The sequence below is a fragment of the Pleurodeles waltl genome, chromosome 5 (genome assembly GCF_031143425.1).
Source record: "Pleurodeles waltl isolate 20211129_DDA chromosome 5, aPleWal1.hap1.20221129, whole genome shotgun sequence".
NCBI lineage: Eukaryota > Metazoa > Chordata > Amphibia > Caudata > Salamandridae > Pleurodeles > Pleurodeles waltl.
The window spans coordinates 1,365,303,523-1,365,326,747 of NC_090444.1; positions in this window are offsets into that span (position 1 = coordinate 1,365,303,523).

A 23,225-nucleotide genomic window follows, 5' to 3' on the forward strand; every position below is an offset into this window, starting at 1 on the left:
TCTAACTGAATACATGACAGTAATGCCAACGGTGAAACTGAACATATGAAAATATAAAACAGCAGTTTACGCTCACAGTATTTCCCAATAATTCTTCTGTGTGTGGTGAAAGGTTGCTTTCATTTCCATCTCTTGGAAGTCAAACCCAATAACTTTTTCAACTCTTCCAGATTTGTGGGAATCTACCGGCTAGTTCCTGAAACAGCAACCCACTCACAGCCCAGGCTTTGCAGGACAATCAGGGCAGTACATACTAGTCTCCTTCCTGATACCTCTTCGAGCACAAACTCTACATCTCTTAGCAGGAAAGTCTTTTTTAGCCGGGGGAGCAATGTGCTCAGCAAAGTGACAATCTTTCAATCTAGTCATATCCTCCACCACTGCTTCTCTAGGAACTCTTGACTTTCCAGCACAACAAGGCTTGCTATGATAGACTCCTGAAATTTCACAAATGTCATCCTTGACTCTGGAGAACTATCCTTGAACACAACAAAAGCTTTAAAAGTTGCAAAGTGGAACAGGTGAACAGCTAATTTCTTGAATTAAACATAAGCCTTACGAGCAGCAGTGTAGGGTTCCAAACTCTGATCTACTCTATCAACACCACCCATGGGCTTATTGTAGTCGAAAATGCACACAGGCTTGTGCACTTCAGCAATGTCACCCCAAACAGCCACAGGTGAAGTACTCTCATCATGGATGGTAGTTAGTATGTACACATCCCTCCTGTCTACAAATTTATGAGCTAGCAGCTCATCGTTCCGCAAGACACTTCACTGTCCCTTCTAAAGTTTTTTACAGACAAGCTCTCTTGGATAGCATTTCTGATTAGAGCGGATTGTGCCACAAGCAACAGTGTCCACTCTGAACAATTCCTTGAATAACTGAACTCCAGTGTCTACATACAAATGGAGAACTTTGTTAAACAGTCATCTACCAAGTTCCCACACAATTTTCTCACTAACTCCAAAAGTGGGCGGACAACCAGGGGGGTCGATATTGGAATCTCTACCAGTGTAGACCCGAAAATTATAAACATATCCTGCACTACTTTCATGCAGCATATACAATTTTATTCCATACCGTGCCCTCTTGCTAGGAATGTACTGCCTAAAAACCAAACAACCCTTGAACAGGACCAAAGACTTACCTACAGATATTTCTTTGTCTGTAACATAGATGTCTGAAAACCGATCTACCCAATGATCAAGGGCAGGTCTAATATTAAAAAAAACAGTCAGAATCAGGGTGATCTAGTGGCAAGGCTAAAGCATTATCTACAAAATGCAACATCTGAAGAAGAAGCTCATACCAGTTACAACTCATGATTGCAGGAAATATAGCAGCTGCCATCAAGGAACTAGTAGACCAATATGAAGACAGTGATGGCTTCCTTATCAGCCCCATCAAAAAAGTTAAACCCAAGAAATTTTTCAACTCTTCCAGATTTGTGGGAATCCACTGGCTAGCTCTGGAGTGTGGCCTATGTCTGTCATCGTTGTCCCTCAAATACTGCTCTGAACACACATTAGTCTGCTCAACAATCTCTTCCAAAAATACATCGTCCATAAACAACTCAAAGAAGTTGACAGACAAAAGGTTTTCCGTATTTACTCTACACCCTGGAAAACCAGTAAAGGCAGGCAACTGTGGCTGCTCCATGTTTGGTGCTGTTAGACCTGACAGCCTTAGAGTGGTCACACCTAACTTTTTGCCTGCCTCACTCCTCTTTTTTTAGATACTGTTTTTCAGGTTTTAAGACTGCGCACTTTACCACTGCTAACTAGTGCTAAAGTGCATCTGCTCTCTCCGTTTAAACATGGTAACATTGAATCATACCCAATTGGAGTATTTAATTACTTATAAGTCCCTAGTAAAATGCACTTTATGTGCCCCGGGCCTGTAGATTAAATGCTATTAGTGTGCCTGCAGCACTGATTGTGCCACCCACTTAAGTAGCCCCATAACCTTATCTCAGGCCTGCCATTACAAGGCCTGTGTGTGCAGTTTTACTGCCAATTCGACTTGGCATTTAATAGTACTTACCAAGCCTAAAACTCCCCTTTTTCTACATATAAGTCACCCTTAAGGCATGCCCTAGGTAACCCATAGGACCGGGTGCTGTGTAGGCAAAAGGAAGGACATGTACCTGTGTAGTTAACATGTCCTCGTAGTGTAAAACTCCTAAATTTGTTTTTACACTGCTGTGAGGCCTGCTCCCTTCATAGGCTAACATTGGGGCTGCCCTCATTCATTGTTTGAGTGGTAGCTGCCGTTCGGAAAGGAGTAGAAAGGTCATATTTAGTATGGCCAGAATGGTGATGCAAAATCCTGTTGACTGGTGAAGTTGGATTTAATATTACTATTTTAGAAATGGCACTTTTTGAAAGTGAGCATTTCTCTGCACTTAAATCCTTCTGTGCCTTACAATCCACATCTGGCTGGGTTTAGCTGACAGCTCCCTTCTGCATTCACTCAGACACACCCCAAACACAGGATACTCAGCCTCACTTGCATGCATCTGCATTTTGAATGGGTCTTCCTGTGCTGGGAGGGTGGAGGGCCTGACACTTGCATGTCAAAGGACAGTAGCCTGCCCTCACACAAAGGACTGCCACACCCCCTACTGAGCCCCTGGTAGACAGGATTAAACTGAAAGGGGACCTTGTGCACTTCTAAGCCACTCTTTGAAGTCTCCCCCACTTCAAAGGCACATTTCGGTATTTAAATAGGGCCTCTGCCCCTATCAACTCAGACACTTCTTGACAAGACACTCTTGTCACAGACACATCTTGGAGAAGAAACCTGAACCAGAACCTGCATCCTGCCAAGGAGACGGTCTGGCTGCCCAAAGGACTCACCTGTCCGCTTTCTGTGAAGGACTGCTGCTTTGCTGTTGCCCTGCTGCCTTGCTGGTCTCTGGCTGTGGTGAAGAAGTGCTCTTCAAGGGATTGGATAGAGTTTGCCTCCTATTCCCTGAAGTCTCAGGACCAAAAAGACTTCATCTCTACAAGAGAGCCTGCCAGATATGACGCACAACCTGCACCGCAGTGAAAAGTTTAATCCACGCCGAACCGGAACGACGCAGCCCGACTTCGCATTTAGAAGATCGAGGCAGTGCCAGTGTAGCGACCGGAAATTTGACGCACAGCCCACTGGATTGACGCACAGCCAAGCCGGAACCACGCAGCCCGACTTCCAGAGAGGGATCAATGCAGCGCCTGCCGTGTGTTAGACGTTTTGACGCAACGCCCACCGAATCGATGCAGCTCCTGTGACTTCTTCCTGCCAGTTCAGAAAATCCACATATCATCTCCGGGGCATCTGAAAACCCTGCAACCCGAAGAGGATCCACGACCGAGTGCCGGAAATTGATGCACAGCCATCCCTGCGTGGAAACGAAATGACGCATCGCCGTGTGCGGCCCGAGAAATTAATGCTCACCCCTTTGTTTCCACGCATCTCCTCCTCTGCAGTTCTTTGTGGAGATTTTTCATGCGAACCAGGTACTTTGTACTTGAAACAGACTTTGTTTGCTTTTAAAAGATTAAGACACTTTATATCACTTTTACAGTAATATCTGAACATATGCTTATTGCATTTTAATCGTCTTGACCTGCATCTTACCAGATAAATACTATATATTTTTCTAAACATGTGTGTGTATTTCTGTGGTGCTATATGGTGTTATTGCATGATTTATTGCACAAATACTTTACACATTGACTTCTAAGTTAAACATGAAGGTTCAGTGCCAAGCTACCAGAGGGTGGGCACAGGATACTTTGGATTGTGTGTGACTTACCCTGACTAGAGTGAGGGTCCTTGCTTGTTCAGGGGGAACTTGACTGCCAACCAAAGACCCCATTTCTAAAATTGGCAGCAATGGGATAGGACTTGTATTTGTGCAGTGACATACAGTAGCTAAATATTTCACTACCTACCCACAGTTAATGGTCAACCTGATTTTTATCTTTTTCTGAAAATTTGTTTTTCATGACAATTTCTGAGTCTGAAGCAGGAGATGAAGATTTTGATCTGGCCATGCTGGAGACCTACACTGGTAAACAGCTGAGGGGGTTCTGCAGGGATATGGGTGTACCTACCCAGAACGCCTCCAGAAAAGAGGAATTCCAAATGGCGCTGAGGGCCTGGGCAGAAGCAAATTCTGATGAGAATGTTGAGGAGGAGGGTCCAGAGGATGGCCTCTCAGAGGATTTTTTGGCATCAGTGGATGAAGTTACCACTGCAATTGTGCCCCCTGCCAAACCAGGGTGCAGTGTCTCTGATCAGGGCCTGACCGCAGAGGAAAGGAGAGAGGAGAGGGAATTTCAGTTGCAAATGGCAAGGTTGAAAATTGAAGCTCAACAGGAGGAAGGGAGGGCAGAGAGAGAAGCCAAACAGGCTGAAGCTGAGAGAGCAGCCAAGCAGATTGAAGCTGAGAGAGCTGAGGCTGCAGTTGAGAGAGTTTTGGCTGAGAAGAAACTTTTGTTGACTCAGGAACTGAGTCTCAAGGAGCTGGAGATCAAGGCGAGACAGTCTGAGTCCAGCAGTGATGGTGGCAGCATACATGTAGGACCAGTTGGGGAGAAAAAGGTTTGTATACCCAAGAATGTGGTGCCAGGTTTTGTGGTGGGAGATGACATTGACAAGTGGTTGGCTGCCTATGAAGTTGCACTAAGGGCCTATAGGACCTCTGAGGAGCAATGGGGGGCGGCATGCCTGGATGCCCAAAGGACTTACCTGTGTGCTTTCTGTGAAGGACTGCTGCCTTGCTGTTGCCCTGCTGCCTTCCTGCTCTCTGGCTGTGGTGAAGAAGTGCTCTCCAACGGCTTGAATAGAGCTTGCCTGCTGTTCCCTGAAGTCTCAGGACCAAAAAGACTTCATCTCTACAAGAAGGACTCGTTGTGTGGCGAAATTCGATGGACAGCCTGCCAGAAATGACTCACAGCCTGCACCACGGTGAAAATGTCACCGCACGCCGAACCGTAACAACACTGAGAAGATCGATGCAGTGCCAGCGCAGCGACCGGAAATTTGACAAACGGCCCACTGAATCAACGCACAGCCGAGCCGGAATAACGGAGCCCGACTTCCAGAGAGGAATCAATGCAGCGCCTGCCGTGTGGTAGAAAATTTGACGCAACACCCACTGAATCGACGCAGCTCCTGTGACTTAGTCCTGCCAGGTCAGGAAATCCACGCATCATCCCCGGGGCGTCCGAAAACCCCGCATCCCAAAGAGGATCCACAACCAAGCGCCGGAAATCGGCACGCAGCCACCCCTGTATGGAAACTAAACAACGCATTGCCATTTGGTCTTCCAATGGGAAGCCTTTCAGCCGCTGGCTGCTGCACCATTGGCACATCAGTGTCCTCCTCTAAAACAGGCACTTCATCAGCACTGAGAGTGGCTTCATCATCTGATTATTCCTCTCTGACAGAAAATTCATTTCCAGAATCTTGCACTTCCTCCTCTGCCTCAGAAGCAGAGTCAGCCTCATAATCATGGTCAGAAGACGACTCAAAAAGCACACCAACAACCTGCTGAGCAGTCTCCTACAGCTAGCCATGATCCTTCCTACAAAAAGTAATTGGACAAATGCACCACCAACAACCAGCAGTGTGTAAGATAAGTAATAAACAAAGTGTAGCTTTGTCACTAAGAGTTATAAACTCAAAAACTATACCGCTCACTTGCCTGAAAAAGCTTGGCTCACCAGCAACTACTCTGCATAGCCACACCAATCACCAATGATGTCCCACTAAAAAGAAAAAAGAAAAGCAAATTAGACATAAGACAACACAAATATAATTGTGCATAAATCTAAGGACAATTTCACACACAGCCCTGCATTTAGTACACCACCTACAAACATGTCATTCATGCATCGCAGCAATACTCCTTTGGAGTAAATTTATTTACTTACCAAAAACATGAAACTATGCAAACCGCAGGACAACCACTGCCAAAATCGCAACAAGCCACAGCAAAGGAAGCAAAAGCTTTGAACTAGAACAAAAAGGAGACTTAGGGCCAGATGTAGGTAGCCTTTTGCGCCTCGCAAACGGCGAAAAATGCCGTTTGCAAGGCGCAAAAGGCCTCACGTGATGCAGAACCACATTTTGCAAGTCAGTACCGACTCGCAAAATGTGTTTCCGACTCGCAAATAGGAAGGGGTGTCCCCTTCCTATTTGCGACCGCATCGCGATGTAGGGTTGATTTGTGACTGCGAAAGCGGTCGCAAATCAACTCGCAGTCACCATCCACTTGAAGTGGATGGTAACTCATTCGCAAACGGGAAGGGGTCCGAAAATATTTTTTCGGAGCAGGCAGTGGTCCTATGGACCACTGCCTACTCTGAAAAAACCCGAAACAAAAAGGTTTCGGTATTTTTTTCTATTTGCAGCACGTTTTCCTTTAAGGAAAACAGGCTGCAAAGAGAAAAAAAAAATGCTTTATTTAAAAGCAGTCACGGACATGGTAGTCTGCTGTCTCCAGCAGGCCACCATCCCCGTGAGTGCTTAGACTCGCTATGGGGTCACAAACTGCGACCCACCTCATAAATATTTATGAGGTGGGTCTTTGCGACCCCATAGCGAGTCGCAGAAAGTGTCTGAGACACCTTTCTGCATATCAGTTTGCGAGTTGCAATTTGCGAGTCGGAAGGACTCGCAATTTTCAAGTCGCAAATTGGTTTGTACCTACATCTGGCCCATAATCCATTTTAATCACAAATGCAAATACTTTGCCAGTTGACAAACAACCCGCCACCAAACATTTATATATTTTCCATGGTGTCTGGTGTTATCTGCCCCCCCTTTGGGCCTAAACAAATAGGCCAATCTGCCCCCAATGGGGGCAGAAATGGCATTGAATATACTGGCCCCCTTTGGGGGCAACCCTAGCCCAAGGGGACACCCCTTCACACAAAGCACACATACACACACACATGATCCCTGGCGCTAAGTGGATTCTGCCCCCCTTCAGGGCAGATGAGCCTAAAAAAAACACGGCATTATTGAAGGGCATGATACACTGGTTGACAGACCTGGGCCTTCGGGACATCTGGAGGTTACATAATCCTACAGCAAGGATCTACACATTTTCCTCACATGCTCACAATACTTAAGCCCAGCTGGACCAATTTGTCGGGATACAAGAGGTACAGTATATGGTGAGTTCAATCAACATCGAGTCCCACTCCCTGCCTGTGAGAAACTGGGGCTGATTGCAAGGGCCCCATAACTTTTTGCCCCCATTTTCCACTTTATGCTGGTGTTTTCCTGACTCTGATGGTGCCCTGGGTACTGCTAACCAGTCCCAGGGCCTGTGCTCTGTGTAAAATGGATATGCAAATTAGGCTAATTATAATTGGCTAAGTTAACCTACCTATAAGTCCCTAGTATATGGTAGGGCATGTAGGTTTAGGGACCACAGCATAGGTGGTGCACACCTAGGTGCATTGCTGAGGTGCCCAGTGTCATTTTAAAAGCAAGCCTGCCTTGCTGGCTGCTTTTAAATTAAAGTTATATGCAAATTCGACTTTGGAATTAAAGGTACTTCCAAAGTCTTAAACTACCTTATTTTTACATATAAGTCACCCCTAAGGTGTGCCCTATGTGCCCCTAGGGCTGGGTGCCATGTAACTATAAGCAGGGACTTTATAAAAATAGATTTATAAGCCCTGGTGAGGTAAAAACAGCCAAATTCGTTTTTCCCTCATTGAAGTAAATGGCCTTCATAGGCTAGAATGGGCAGACTTTATTTAAAATTTTAAAGTCTCCTTAAATGTTACATACCAAGAATTTGGTATCAAATTGATTGTTATAATAAATCCCACAACTTCCAGTTGTTGGATTTAATATAACTAGTGCAGGTAAAAAGTTTAGACTTTACCTAAAAAGTTGCCAATTTCAGCTCTGCATTGTTTTTGCTGCTGTGCTCTGATTGGCCAGCCTGCAGCAGCTTCTGCCAGGCTACTTTAATGAGGTGTGAAGTGGCCTGACTTCACACAAAGGAATGTGCTTGGGGGAGAGAATCTCCCCTCAGCAGATGGGGAAGCAGGAAGGGGGAGGGCTGCCAAACTGGTCTTCAAAGGCAGAGAAGGACATCTGGAGCACCCAGCAACACCCCCACATCCTGCAACCCCAGACAGCTAGGTGCCCCCTTGATTAGATTAGGAGAGGGCAGGAGAGGGGTGTGTTTATGATTTTTAGCCACACCAGTGGGTGGGCTCAGCCAGATCTCTCCTCCAAAAATCAGATTCATCCATTTTGGATTTTTAGAGACTATTGCCTTCTGGGATGGATTTTTGCCACACTTCCCAGGAAGTGGTCATCACAGGGGGACGACCCTGTCCCTGATTGGAGGACCAGGGCCCCCCCTGCTTTTCACCCAGGAGCAAGGATAAAACTGGCAGACCTGCACCCACGCCTCAGATCCCCACCAAATTTCAAGAAGAAAGAAATACAAGAAGAAGAAGGACTGCCCTGCTGGACCCCTGGCCTGCACCTGGACCCTGCACTCAGAAAGACTGCACCAGCTGCACACTTGGGCTTCACCACAAGAAGGACTTTGCCTGGCTTCCACTGGTTCAAGGAGGGACTCCCTGTTTGCTACAGGTGAAAAATTGCTAACCAGAGTCCCCTGCACCAACTCCTGAAAAAGTGACCAGCTGACCACTGCCCAGTGGCCAAAAAGGAGTTTGCGCCAGGTGCACTCTGGGAGTTGAAGTCCGCACTTCCCAAGGACCATCACAGAACTTCTGGACCCTTGGGGTGAGCTGTGGACCCCAAAAGAACCTTAAAAGAACATCTGGGTGAAGCCCCAGAAGTTTGGAAAAGATTGGAGAAATTTTAGAAAAAAGCTCCATAAAGTGACCGACTCGACGCGGAAATTCTAGCCGGCTTGCCTCAACCGCGACCCGGCCTGACGTCGTGGTTCGTCCCGGTCAAGAAAAACATCCGAAAAAGAGACTAAGTCCGAACGTAAAAAGTTGACCGGGACCTTCCAGCCATCGTATCCGAGAAGGGCTCCACAGACGTCGGATCAAGATCCAAGTTTACCCCGGTCGAAGGATTTTCATCTCGAAAAAACGACTAAGTCCGAAGGTAGAAATCACCACCGAGGAAACCGACTTCGCGTATCCGGACAAGGGCTCCAGGAGGTCGGATCCAACTGGCAGGTTCGTCCCGGTGAAGAAAAACTTTAAAATAAAGACTAAGTCAGAAGGTAACTTTTTAACCGAGGCCTCCCGCGACCTGTAGCCGAGCAGGGCTCCATCGCGGTCGGCCTGAAAGTTTGACTTTGTCCCGGTCCTGGTGCAACCAGATGACCCGATTGGCGCTTTTTGTTTCTATGCGCTAGAAAATAATAATACTTTAAAAATTCATATCTCCGGTTCCCCTGAACCGATTTTAATCGTTTTTGTGTCATTTTAAAGATAAAAATATCAGCTATTTTTATAAATTGGTTTTGGATTTTTAAACTGTTTCCTGTGTTTTATTTAATTACTGTTTTGTGATATTTGAATGCTTTACACTTTGTCTCCTAAGTTAAGCCTTGACGCTCGATGCCAAGCTACCAAGGGTAGAGCTGGGACTAATTTACTGAGACCTAACTGTACTTTTGTGGAGGTTTGTGGCTTGTTGCTAGGTGTAGGTACCTACCTGCCCTACCAACAACCCATTTTCCAACATAATTGGAAGCAGCGACGGGATCCTGTACTTGTGTTCAATATCACGTTACAGTTTTAGATAAAACAAATTAAAAATCCTTTAAATTGTCCTAGTGCAAAAATTGTTTTTAATTTTTAATTTTAATTTTTTTTTTTTTTTAAATTAATTTGGATTAATTTCAATTATTGAATTTTTGTAATTTTTCTAAATTCTTGTTTCCAATTTTTGCAAAAAGTTTTTGTTGACACAAAACTAGGGAACCATGGAGCTTGATCTGGCTAGCCTACCCACACTGACAGTAGTCCAGCTTAGGGGGTTGTGTATTGAGAGGGAGTTGCCTGCAACCACTAATCTCAGGAAGGAAATCCTGATTAAATCCCTGACAGCATGGGCTGAGGCCCAAGAGGTAGAGACAGAGGAAGCTCCAGAGGAGGAACCAAAAGAGGATGATGCTAACTCTAACCACTCAGGGGAGGAAAGGCATCAGACCCCAAGTGAGGAAGAGGAGGAACGGTCCTCACTGGACACAGTCACTAGGGGCAGACCCAAAGCTAGTGGTAGGAAGAGGGTCCTTTCAGGAGGAGAGAACCCATCCATCAGGGAAAGAGAGCTGGAAGCCCAGCTAGCCTACATAGCTTTGGAAGCAGAGAAGCTGGCCCTAGAGAAGAAAAAGTGGGCATACAAAGAAAAAAGAGATGGAAGCAGCGATAAAGAAGCTGAGGTGTCCATGGGTGGGGGAGTTTGCCCCAGATTACCCAAGGGGGTGGTTCCTGCTTATGTGGAGGGGGATGACATAGATAAGTGGCTAGGGGCCTTTGAGAGGGCACTCCAAATGAGAAGGGTTAAACCTCAATACTGGGGTTCCCTTTTGTGGGAGTTGGTCCCCAACTCAGGGAGGGATAGGCTTCTGACCTTAAGGGGGGAGGAGGCAGATTCATACCCTAGTATGAAGAGGTGCTTAGTCAAGAAGTTTGGTCTGACCCCAGAGCAATATAGAATGAAGTTCAGGGACACCCAGAAGGTCAGTACCCAGTCTTGGGTTGACTTTGTGGACACCTCACTAAAGGCACTAGAGGGCTGGATTATTGGCAACAAAGTAAATACTTATGAGGGGTTATACAATCTGATCATGAGAGAGCACATCTTGACCAATTGTATCCAAGAAAGGTTACGCCAGCATCTAGTGGACTCTAAGCTGACCAACCCTAGAGAGCTAGGGGAGGCAGCTGATGAGTGGTTGAGAACCAGGGTGGTTGTCAAGTCCCAGGGGGGAGACTCCAAGAAGGGGGGGACAGGTCCCCAAAAACCTAAGGAGGGAGGTGGTAAGCCCACCACAGAGACTCCCTCTGTACCCCAGAACCCTAAGAAGGAGGAGAGTAAATCCCACTCCCACTCTGACATGCAGAGACAGGGAGACCCAGGGTTAAAAAAGCTCTTGGACAGTAGGGCATGCTTTGACTGTCAGCAGACAGGTCACTTCAGAGGAGATGCAGCCTGTCCAAAGAAAGTGGTTAGCACTGGGCTGTCCAGTGTAGCCATAGAGGAGGATTCCTCAGATGATGAAGTCCTCCTAGCATTGTGCTGGGAGACAGGACCAGATGGTAAGCTGGTGATCCCTGAGGGTGGGAGTAGGCACTTCCACCACATTCAAGTGAATGGGATCCCTACCACTGGCCTGAGAGACACCTGTGCCAGTCACACTGTAGTGAGTGACCGGTTAGTGACCCCAGACATGTATGTCCCAGGAAAGACAAAGAAAGTCAGGATAGCCACAGGGGAGGTCACCTCCAAACCTGTAGCCATAGTGCCCCTAGAGAGGGAGGGTATCCTTGACTGGATTAGGGTGGTAGTCAGTGCTGACCTTCCCCTAGATTGTATCCTGGGCAATGACCTCCCAGAGGTGAGTCTGGTCACAGATGGGTGGTCGCCCAGGGCGCCCCCCCAACCCACAGTCCTGGGGAGTTAGTCCCTACAGTTAGGAGACAGAAGTCCCCAAGAAAAGGAAAGAAGAAAAGGAAGGGTAGGCCACTCTTAAAGAGAGTTCCAGGGAGCCAAGGGCCTTCTGCCCCAGTAAGGGGGGAGCCCAGAGTTGGCACTGGTGAGGCCTCACCTGACCCCAAGGAAGTCCTGAGTAGTCAGGCAGCTGTCCAGATGCAGGGTGTTGCCCCTGCACTGACAGAAGGGAGAGTGGAAGGAGGGTGTCTGCCACAGGAGGTGGTAGCCCCCCACTCAAGACAGCAAGAGGGGTGCCAGGACCCCAAAGATGCCCCTAAAGCAGCTCAGCCACCTGTCAGTGGAGAGCTTAGGGTGTGGTTCTGGGTACTGACAGCTGTCAGTAGCCTCTGCTGGGTGCTAGCCTTCCTGGCAGCACTGTACTTGGCCTGGGAGGCAGACCCCAGGGCCAATAGCAAAGTAGGCCCCCTGACCCTGTTGGTCATGGTGGGGTTGCTCAAGTGTTGGGTGACCTCTTTGGGTAAGCTAGGTGTTGCCCTAGCAAAGTTTGGAGTAGGGGAGGTGGGCACCTCACTACCCAAGTTGGCAGAGAGAGAGGAGGAAGACCCCCCTAGAGGGAAGTTTCAGTTTGACTTGGGTCCTTTTACTGTTGGGATGGCTTCACTACCCAGAGGGAGTGACCCTGACAGGAGGATATAAGGCAGAGTAGGCCCTGCAAAGGGACAGCCAGTTTTCTTCACTGTCTTCCTCGCCTAACAAGCCAGGAAGACTCTCCCAGGGTTGGGCTGAGTCTCCTGGGCGTGTGGGCTGGGGGGTTGGTTGTGTGAGAAACTGGGGCTGATTGCAAGGGCCCCATAACTTTTTGCCCCCATTTTCCACTTTATGCTGGTGTTTTCCTGACTCTGATGGTGCCCTGGGTACTGCTAACCAGTCCCAGGGCCTGTGCTCTGTGTAAAATGGATATGCAAATTAGGCTAATTATAATTGGCTAAGTTAACCTACCTATAAGTCCCTAGTATATGGTAGGGCATGTAGGTTTAGGGACCACAGCATAGGTGGTGCACACCTAGGTGCATTGCTGAGGTGCCCAGTGTCATTTTAAAAGCAAGCCTGCCTTGCTGGCTGCTTTTAAATTAAAGTTATATGCAAATTCGACTTTGGAATTAAAGGTACTTCCAAAGTCTTAAACTACCTTATTTTTACATATAAGTCACCCCTAAGGTGTGCCCTATGTGCCCCTAGGGCTGGGTGCCATGTAACTATAAGCAGGGACTTTATAAAAATAGATTTATAAGCCCTGGTGAGGTAAAAACAGCCAAATTCGTTTTTCCCTCATTGAAGTAAATGGCCTTCATAGGCTAGAATGGGCAGACTTTATTTAAAATTTTAAAGTCTCCTTAAATGTTACATACCAAGAATTTGGTATCAAATTGATTGTTATAATAAATCCCACAACTTCCAGTTGTTGGATTTAATATAACTAGTGCAGGTAAAAAGTTTAGACTTTACCTAAAAAGTTGCCAATTTCAGCTCTGCATTGTTTTTGCTGCTGTGCTCTGATTGGCCAGCCTGCAGCAGCTTCTGCCAGGCTACTTTAATGAGGTGTGAAGTGGCCTGACTTCACACAAAGGAATGTGCTTGGGGGAGAGAATCTCCCCTCAGCAGATGGGGAAGCAGGAAGGGGGAGGGCTGCCAAACTGGTCTTCAAAGGCAGAGAAGGACATCTGGAGCACCCAGCAACACCCCCACATCCTGCAACCCCAGACAGCTAGGTGCCCCCTTGATTAGATTAGGAGAGGGCAGGAGAGGGGTGTGTTTATGATTTTTAGCCACACCAGTGGGTGGGCTCAGCCAGATCTCTCCTCCAAAAATCAGATTCATCCATTTTGGATTTTTAGAGACTATTGCCTTCTGGGATGGATTTTTGCCACACTTCCCAGGAAGTGGTCATCACAGGGGGACGACCCTGTCCCTGATTGGAGGACCAGGGCCCCCCCTGCTTTTCACCCAGGAGCAAGGATAAAACTGGCAGACCTGCACCCACGCCTCAGATCCCCACCAAATTTCAAGAAGAAAGAAATACAAGAAGAAGAAGGACTGCCCTGCTGGACCCCTGGCCTGCACCTGGACCCTGCACTCAGAAAGACTGCACCAGCTGCACACTTGGGCTTCACCACAAGAAGGACTTTGCCTGGCTTCCACTGGTTCAAGGAGGGACTCCCTGTTTGCTACAGGTGAAAAATTGCTAACCAGAGTCCCCTGCACCAACTCCTGAAAAAGTGACCAGCTGACCACTGCCCAGTGGCCAAAAAGGAGTTTGCGCCAGGTGCACTCTGGGAGTTGAAGTCCGCACTTCCCAAGGACCATCACAGAACTTCTGGACCCTTGGGGTGAGCTGTGGACCCCAAAAGAACCTTAAAAGAACATCTGGGTGAAGCCTCAGAAGTTTGGAAAAGATTGGAGAAATTTTAGAAAAAAGCTCCATAAAGTGACCGACTCGACGCGGAAATTCTAGCCGGCTTGCCTCAACCGCGACCCGGCCTGACGTCGTGGTTCGTCCCGGTCAAGAAAAACATCCGAAAAAGAGACTAAGTCCGAACGTAAAAAGTTGACCGGGACCTTCCAGCCATCGTATCCGAGAAGTGCTCCACGGACGTCGGATCAAGATCCAGGTTTACCCCGGTCGAAGGATTTTCATCTCGAAAAAACGACTAAGTCCGAAGGTAGAAATCACCACCGAGGAAACCGACTTCGCGTATCCGGACAAGGGCTCCAGGAGGTCGGATCCAACTGGCAGGTTCGTCCCGGTGAAGAAAAACTTCAAAATAAAGACTAAGTCAGAAGGTAACTTTTTAACCGAGGCCTCCCGCGACCTGTAGCCGAGCAGGGCTCCATCGCGGTCGGCCTGAAAGTTTGACTTTGTCCCGGTCCTGGTGCAACCAGATGACCCGATTGGCGCTTTTTGTTTCTATGCGCTAGAAAATAATAATACTTTAAAAATTCATATCTCCGGTTCCCCTGAACCGATTTTAATCGTTTTTGTGTCATTTTAAAGATAAAAATATAAGCTATTTTTATAAATTGGTTTTGGATTTTTAAACTGTTTCCTGTGTTTTATTTAATTACTGTTTTGTGATATTTGAATGCTTTACACTTTGTCTCCTAAGTTAAGCCTTGACGCTCGATGCCAAGCTACCAAGGGTAGAGCTGGGACTAATTTACTGAGACCTAACTGTACTTTTGTGGAGGTTTGTGGCTTGTTGCTAGGTGTAGGTACCTACCTGCCCTACCAATAACCCATTTTCCAACACTGCCTGATCACGCCACACTGTCTATAGACTTGGCCATCCCACCCCTAATACCCGCTTATCATCCCTGGTGCCTACGCACACCACTTTTACACAAACCTGATGTGATCTGACAGATCCAGGGAGCTCTTAAAATATACATGACACTTAGCGACATGACAGGAGCATGTATCTCATTCGTTGGGCTGCGCTGAAGGCAGCTATCCTGGGGTAATTTGTGGCCATATGCTCTGCGGATAATAAATCACGTAGGGATAAGAGAGGGCTATTGCTCAACCAGGTGAGGGAGCTGGAGTAAATACACCAACAAACAGGTGCTCCAATGATCTAGTGGCAGCTGGAAGCCGCTGGGAAACAGTTGGCAGGTCTAGATATAGACAGAGCGGAAAAGGCACTCATCCATCTTAAACACATTTTCTACACTGGCAGTAATAATTGCAGTAGGCTTCTGGCGAACCACCTCTGAGCCTAACATACAGCTACGAAGGTAGTGGCCCTAGAGAGTGAAGATGGGGAGATGCTCATGACAGATGGGGACATTGCAGCTGGATTTCAGAGGGACTTATACACAGCTCAGAACCTCCTGGAGCCTGCCCCGACCCAGTACCTTAAAGAGGTTGCAGTGTCCCAATTGACCCCTGAAGATGCCTGGGACCTGTATGGCCCGATTTGTATAGAAGAGGTAATATCAGCCATAGACTGCCTCGACTCTCACAAATCTCCCAGCCTGGATAGGTTCCCGACGAATTTTACAAGACCTTTTGCACTGAAATGGCCCGATACTTACTAGGTTATTCAACTCCTTTGAGAGTCCCCGATCGGTTTTGCTGGAAATGACAGGGGCCTCAATTATCGTCGTTCTGAAGTCCGGCAAAAAGAAAAAAGCTAGTGCAAATCCTAAAGACCTACTTCCCTCCTCAATGTTGATTTTAAGATCTTTAAAGGCATTCTGGTGGCATGAGTACATCTACTCATGCCAGCACTGATTGAGGCTGAGCTGGCTGGGTTTGTACTGCATAGACAATGTTCAGATAACACTAAACAACTCCTCTACCTAATAGACAAAGCTCAACAGTCCAATCAAAACCCCATGCTCTTATCAATAGATGCAGAGAAGGCATTTGACAGTGTCCATTGGCCCTGCCTAATGTCGACTATGGTCCATTTCGGCTTTGGCAACTGATTTCATGCCTGGATCCATACATAGCTGTTATAGGTGCTCCAGGGCGGCAGTTCAAGTCAATGGCTGCACCTCTCCAGCCTTCCTTATTTAGCGGGGTTCTAGACAGGGTTGCCTCCTATCTCCTCTGCTGTTTGCATTGAATAAGGAGCCGTTCCCTCAATGGATGTGCGACAATCCAGCTATCACAAGGGTTTGCTTCGGAGGTGACATTAGCACTATTAGCCTCCATAGCCTCCCTGCTAGCTTTCTTTCAGGAAGTTAGTAGATTTAGTGAAGCGGCCAGATTCTGCATTAATATCCACAAATCACAGGCCCTCAACCTCACTGTTCCCAGCACTCATGAGGAACGGCTCTCCCACTGCTTTCCCATCTAGTGGGCTGAACGGTTGATCGCTTACCTTGGGAATCACCTTTTGATATCAATAGTGGCCACCACATCCCTTAAGTATGGGTGACTTCATCAGTAGGTGGTCAAGGACCTACAGTAGTGTTATGGCATCTTATCGCTTCTCCTGGCTTGGAAAGACAGCAGCCATTAAAATGCTGATCCTCCCACATATTCTGTATCTTTTTCAAACTCTCCCGGTGGCTCCACCCCTGGTACTCTCTGATTCCTTCAGAGAGCACTTCACAACTGTGTTTGGGCTGATGGGTGCCCCAGAATGAATAGAGACCTGAGCTACCAACCACTGGCAGAGGGGGGGACTAGGCATACCCTATCTTAAAATTTATTAGCCGGTGGCCCAGCTCTCTCACTTGTTAGAGTGATCCCAGCCAGAATCCGAAAAGCACTGGCTGTTCATGGACTAGGCTGTTGCCGGCATGCACCTCTGGAAGGTTCCCTTGCTGAAGAAACCACAAAGACCCAAAAGTCTCTATGCTTCCCTAGTCACAGGGACACTCCTGCGTGTATGGGATACAAAAGCCATGCGCAAGAGCCTCACCACCATTCCATCAACTCCCTCCAGCGCACATTGTGGGAAACCCGGATTTCACTCGGGCATGGACCAGATCAGATTTCATGAATGGCAAGAGGTGGGTTTTCGCTCAATGGGTCATTTTTTTATATAAAGGGACCCATCCCATTTGCAAATCTAAGGGACTCCTACGACCTACTGGGAACAGAATGTCTACACTATATGTAGTTCTGGCACTGGCTTATAAATCCCAATAATCGAACTGAGGCGGGTCTTCATATGCCAGCCTTTAGGCAGTGGCTTGTGATGAAATCAGGGGGCAACCATTTGATCACAGACCTTTATGGCATCCTTCTACACTCCGCTCAAGCTCCCAAACCTTCCTGTCATATCCGCTGACAAAACTAAATAGGCAGACAGTTCCCACCTCAAGAGTGGAGTGAGATCTACTACCAAGCACGGCATGTAGCTAGCAATATGGCAAGCATAGAAACAGCTACCAAAATCACCTTATACTGGTATCTCACCGCTGCCCGGCTACACAGGGGCAGCCCTGCATGGGACCCCTACCGCTGGGATCATTGCAGCCAACCGGACATGTTGCTCCACATCTTGTGGGACTGCCCCAAAATATCTTCCTTTGGGGACTGGGTCCTAAACAACATAGATGAATGCCTCAATACTATGCTGCCTCACTTTCTGGCCTACACAGTCTTGGGCCTACCAAACACCCTCATGTTACCCCTCAAGGTCCGTAGCCCGTACAAGCTGGCAAATTAGTATAGCCCTAGGGGCGGCTCACCAGACGTTCCTAGCCCACTCAGGGACTGAAAGAACTTCAACACATGAGTTGTAGCTCCAGCGCCTCTGGCACACCCAAGGGATGTAGAAGTTGTCCTTGGTGTTAGCTTTGCAAAGGGGCCTATGCCGGGACATATGGAAACGATACATAGCGCTCTTATCAAAAGACCTCCGTGAACTAACCTCCTCAAATACCTCCGACTCCTCCGACTATTGGTGGAGTGAGCCGGTCCTTCACAGCAATAGTACTACAGCTGCCATCCAGCACCGCATACCACATCCTAGGACTGAATTTGACTGACTGAATCCTAGGACTGAATTTGAGGGTTAATGGAGTACCCGGGGGGAGGAACGGAGTGTTGGGGGTGTTTGTGGAAGTTCAGTGTGTTTTGACACTCTATTTACACCTTACACAGCTATAAATGCAAACAGCTCCCAGCTGGCCGCTGGTTGTAGGTGGATATATGTGTAACACAGATAGAACTCTTGGACATTAAGGTATATGTACAACAGACTTTGGAAACCACCTTATATCACAAGCCCACATCCACTAACAGCATCTTACATGGCATGAGCTTCCATCCATCCAGCCTGAGCAAGAGTTTGCATAGGGGGAGTTTCTGAGAGTAATACGTAAATGCTCCAATGACCAGGAAATGGAGAAACAAATTGAAGAAGTGAAACATAGAGTTTTAAAAAGAGGATATCCAAAACGATATGTCAACCAAGGCAGAGAGATTCCAAAGAGAACACCAAGGGCACCAACACTGATTCAGAAAGAGAAAAAGAATAAAAAAGAGGACATGAATGAAAATCAAATCATAGGGATATTATTAACATTTAGTAAAGAAGAGGAATACATTTATAACATTTTCAACACACATTGGAGTTTGTTGAGAAATGACCCGGATGTGAGACACTTGGTAGGGGAAAGACCCAACATCACATACAGAAGAGTCCCAACTTTACGTGACAAAGTGGTAAAGATCCAATTTGAAAATGAAAACTGCAAAACCTTTTTGGAGGAGAAAACAAGTGGATTTGTGAAATGCCAGTGCAAAGCATGTTACATAGGCTTAAACAAAAAAGAAGTTAAAGACACCATGGGTCGAACATTCAAGTAGGAATAGTAATTTTTACCCCTCTGAAGTCCAATGCTTTCTTTGCTGTTGCACAGGCTGGAGTGAGAATAGTAAATCTTACTCCTCCGAAGTCTAATGCTCTGTTGGAGGAGGAATAATATGTTAAATGCTTCTGAAGTGCTTCAATTTCTCCATTGTTGCATAAACTGGAGTGGGAATAGTGTATGTATTATTCCTGGACTTAAATATGCTTCCTAAAATTGTTTAAATATGTTTATTATAATTGTTTGTTTATAATTTTAATTTTATAGTATGTTTTTATATTTATTTTATTTGTTTCTACATGTTTTCCATATTTTTTTTAAATGTATTATTGTAATTTATATACTGTTTTGGAATTGAATTGTTAATAGCTATTATTATTATATTTATGGCATATATATATATATATATATAAATATATATATATATATATATATATATGCAAATTATATATATATATATATACACACACACACACATATATGTATGTGTGTTTTATAAGTATATATTTTATACAGTATTAAATATTAGTGAGATTTATTTTACTAACATTATATCAATGGTATATATTATGGTATACATTAATATATTTAAGACTTACTTTAAATTATATATATATATATATATATATATATATATATATATATATATATATATATATATATGTAGAACCAATAGATTGTGCATTTTGTTAATGAAATTTATATGAAACAATATTTGTTTTTAATATTTTTGTACTTACCATTAAAAGGATATGGAAACAATATTTTTGTAAGCAATATTTTTCACACAGTGTCCTTGTTATACAATATTGCTGGCTCCGATATTATGTCAGTGATCCCTAAATTGGCAATCTCATTGAGGAACGCAATAAGAATCTTGGGAAATTGGGTTTCTGGTTGGCAGAGATATGCATCCTGTCCAAGCAAGTATTGCAATCCTATTCAGGCTAAGTCACAAAAACACCCTAAGTGATCCTGTGCTCACCTCCTTGTATCTTGGCACAGAGCAGTAAGGCATAACTTAAGAGGCAATGGATAAAGTATTTGTGAACCCTTCATACAGTAAAATAGTGTAAATATCACACAAAAATATACCATGCCTGGCTAGAATATAGAGCTTAATTAAAAGAACAAAACAAGCCCAACACGACAGAAATCCCATAATTAGAACTTGAGATATTAATTTAGAATAAACTGAAGTATAGTTGCTTAAAAGCGTAAAGCTCCAACCGGGACTATCTGGTAATGCGAGACCAGGTCAAATTTGAAAAGTCAGGCTATCCGCAATGGAGTGTAGGTCAGATCCATGGACCAGCCTTGGCTCACTGAAAAATACTTTGGTTGTATCGACATCCAGGAAAAGCAGAGGAAGCGATGGGTCATCATCAATCCTTCGAATGTAGACAATGCATCAGCCAAAAACGCACAAAGTCAGAGATGCACCAAGAATGGAGACGATGTGCTGTGCCATCAGCGATGTGATGCCCTTGATCCTCACAGCAGTGGAGATGTGTCAGCATTGATGGAGATGCACCAGTTCCCAGATACACAATGGTGTTGATTAGTTGATCTGGACTGGAACACTTCAAGGGCCCAGGACTGGATTGGCACCACTTGGCAGGGCAAGGCTCACAGAGGGGAGAGTTCTGGTGTTGTATATGATGGATTGGAAGACTTTTATGTCCCTGAGACTTCTGAAAACAGGAGGCAAGCCAGCAAGCCCTTGGAGTCACACATGTTCTGGGTTCAAGTGATATGGGTCCAATCCTTCTCACCCAGGGAAAGAGGGCAACAAACAGCAGGTCAGCACAGCAAGTATGCAGTTCTTCCAGAGCAGCAGTCCAGCAGAGTAGCAGTCCTTGTAACAGCACAGCAGTCCTTATTTCTGGTAGAGTATCCACGGGTCCAGCAGTGTACTGAGTTGGTAGGGTCAGAAGTCCAGTTTTTATACCCAGTGGTGACTTTGAAGTGGGGATACTATAAAGAAGGGCTTTGAAGTGCACAGAGATTCCCCCTTCCTACCCTGGCTCCAGCCTCTCTAAAGGGAGATAAGCAGTCTTTGTGTGGTGACAGGACACAGAGGCCCTCATTACAACCTTGGCGGTAAATCCTGCTTACCGCCGTGCTGACGGTCGTCAAGATACCATGGCCACGGTGGAAATCTGCTCCAGGTATTACGTCCAACATCTCTTAATCCGCCACAATACAGACACCCACACAAGTCCGCCACACCAAAAGTCAGTGATAAACTGGCGATAGCAAAACCCACAATGTTACGCCAACAGGAATACGCCCACACTATCACGATCCACGAATCAATGCGGCGGTCATTCAACCGTGGTGATCCATTGGTGTTACACACCGCCGCACTCAAAATGCACACACATTTACAAAACACAACCACATTAGACAATTCAAATTACACAAACATGATACACATACACACACCACACCCACACACTCACATCACTATAAAACACACAACCACATTATCCACAACCCCTTCAAATGATTTTTTGGGAAGAAGCAGAGAGAGAGAGAATAGGAAACAGAACACCATCATCCACAGGCACACAACACCTTCACTCATACAATAGCCACGCACCTCAAAGAACACAAACCAACACAACACATCACACAGCACAACAAACATTACCTCACACATCACTCCCACCACATTATGGCACCTCAAAGACACCCCAGGTTTTCTGAGGAGGAGCTCAGGGTCATGGTGGAGGAAATCATCCGGGTGGAGCCACAGCTATTCGGATCACAGGTGCAGCAGATGTCCATTGCTAGGAAGATGGAGCTATGATGGAGAATTGTCGACAGGGTCCACGCAGTGGGACAGCATCCAAGAACACAGGATGACATCAGGAAGAGGTGGAATGACCTACTGGGGAAGGTGCGTTCTGTGGTATCCAGACACCAGGTAAGAGTACAGAGGACTGGCGGTGGACCCCCACAACTAACAACATGGGAGAAGCAAGTCTTGGCGATCATTCGTCCTGAGGGCCTCGCAGGAGTAGCAGGAGGACTGGGCTCTGGTAAGGCAAATCTTTAAGAATATATCCCCCTACCCTACCTGCATGCTATCACAAACTCCTACCCCAACCCTCACACCCATCACCCCAACCCCCCACAGATACCCCACTATCACAATCCACACATCCCAAAACCAAGCCCTGCTTGTTACACCAATGCATGGACACCCATCACCAAAGCATATCCAGTACAGATACTCACTCAGGCCCTAAAATCACCAATCACACAAGGGCAAAGGCAATAAGGCAAGCACAGGAGTAGAGGGTAACTCACCCATTGCACAAGATGGTACACACAGATACAATAACTATGCATTAGCACCCCAACAGGACCCATACCCAAAGTCACCGGACAGGAGGTGCCAGACATATCCAGTAACCCCACAGAAGAGGCCCACAGTGACGACAGCAGCTCTGCACGGCTGGATCAAGATGACCAGCCCGGCCCATCAGGGACCTCTGGACAGTCGGTTCTCCTGCCACAGTCACAAACCACCACTCAATCAATCAATCAATCAAAAAATGTATAAAGCATGCTACTCACCCGTAAGGGTCTCAAGGCGGAGGTGGGGGAGGTCAAAGGGGGAAGGTGGGCTGCCATTTTACTGTTTGAAAAGCCATGTCTTGAGGTGTTTTCGGAAAGACAGGCGGTCCTGGGTCTTGCGGAGGTTGGTGGGGAGGGAGTTCCAGGTTTTGGGGGCAATGTAGGAGAAGGACCTGCCTCCTGAGGTGGTGCATTGGATGCGAGGAACTGTGGCGAGGGCGAGGGCGGCAGAGCGGAGGTGGCAGGTGGAAATGTGGAAGTTCACTCTTTCGTTGAGGTAGGCTTGTCCAGAATTGTGGAGAGATTTGTGTGCGTGGATGAAGACTTTGAAGATTACCCTTTTGTCAATAGGAAGCCAGTGGAGGGATCTGAGGTGGGCACAGATGTGTTCATGGCGTGGGAGGTTCAGGATGAGGCGTGCAGCTGCATTTTAGATCCTCTGGAGTTTCTGCTGAAGCTTGACTGTGGTGCCAGCGTAGAGGGCTTTTCCGTAGTCTATCCTGCTCCTGATGAGTGCATGGGTGACGGTCTTTCTAGTTTCTATGGGTATCCATTTGAAGGTTTTTCACAGTATGCAGAGGGTGTTGAAGCAGGAGGAAGTGATCGAGTTGATTTGCTGGGTCATGGAGAGAGAAGAATCTAAGATGAGGCCGAGGTTGCGTGCGTGG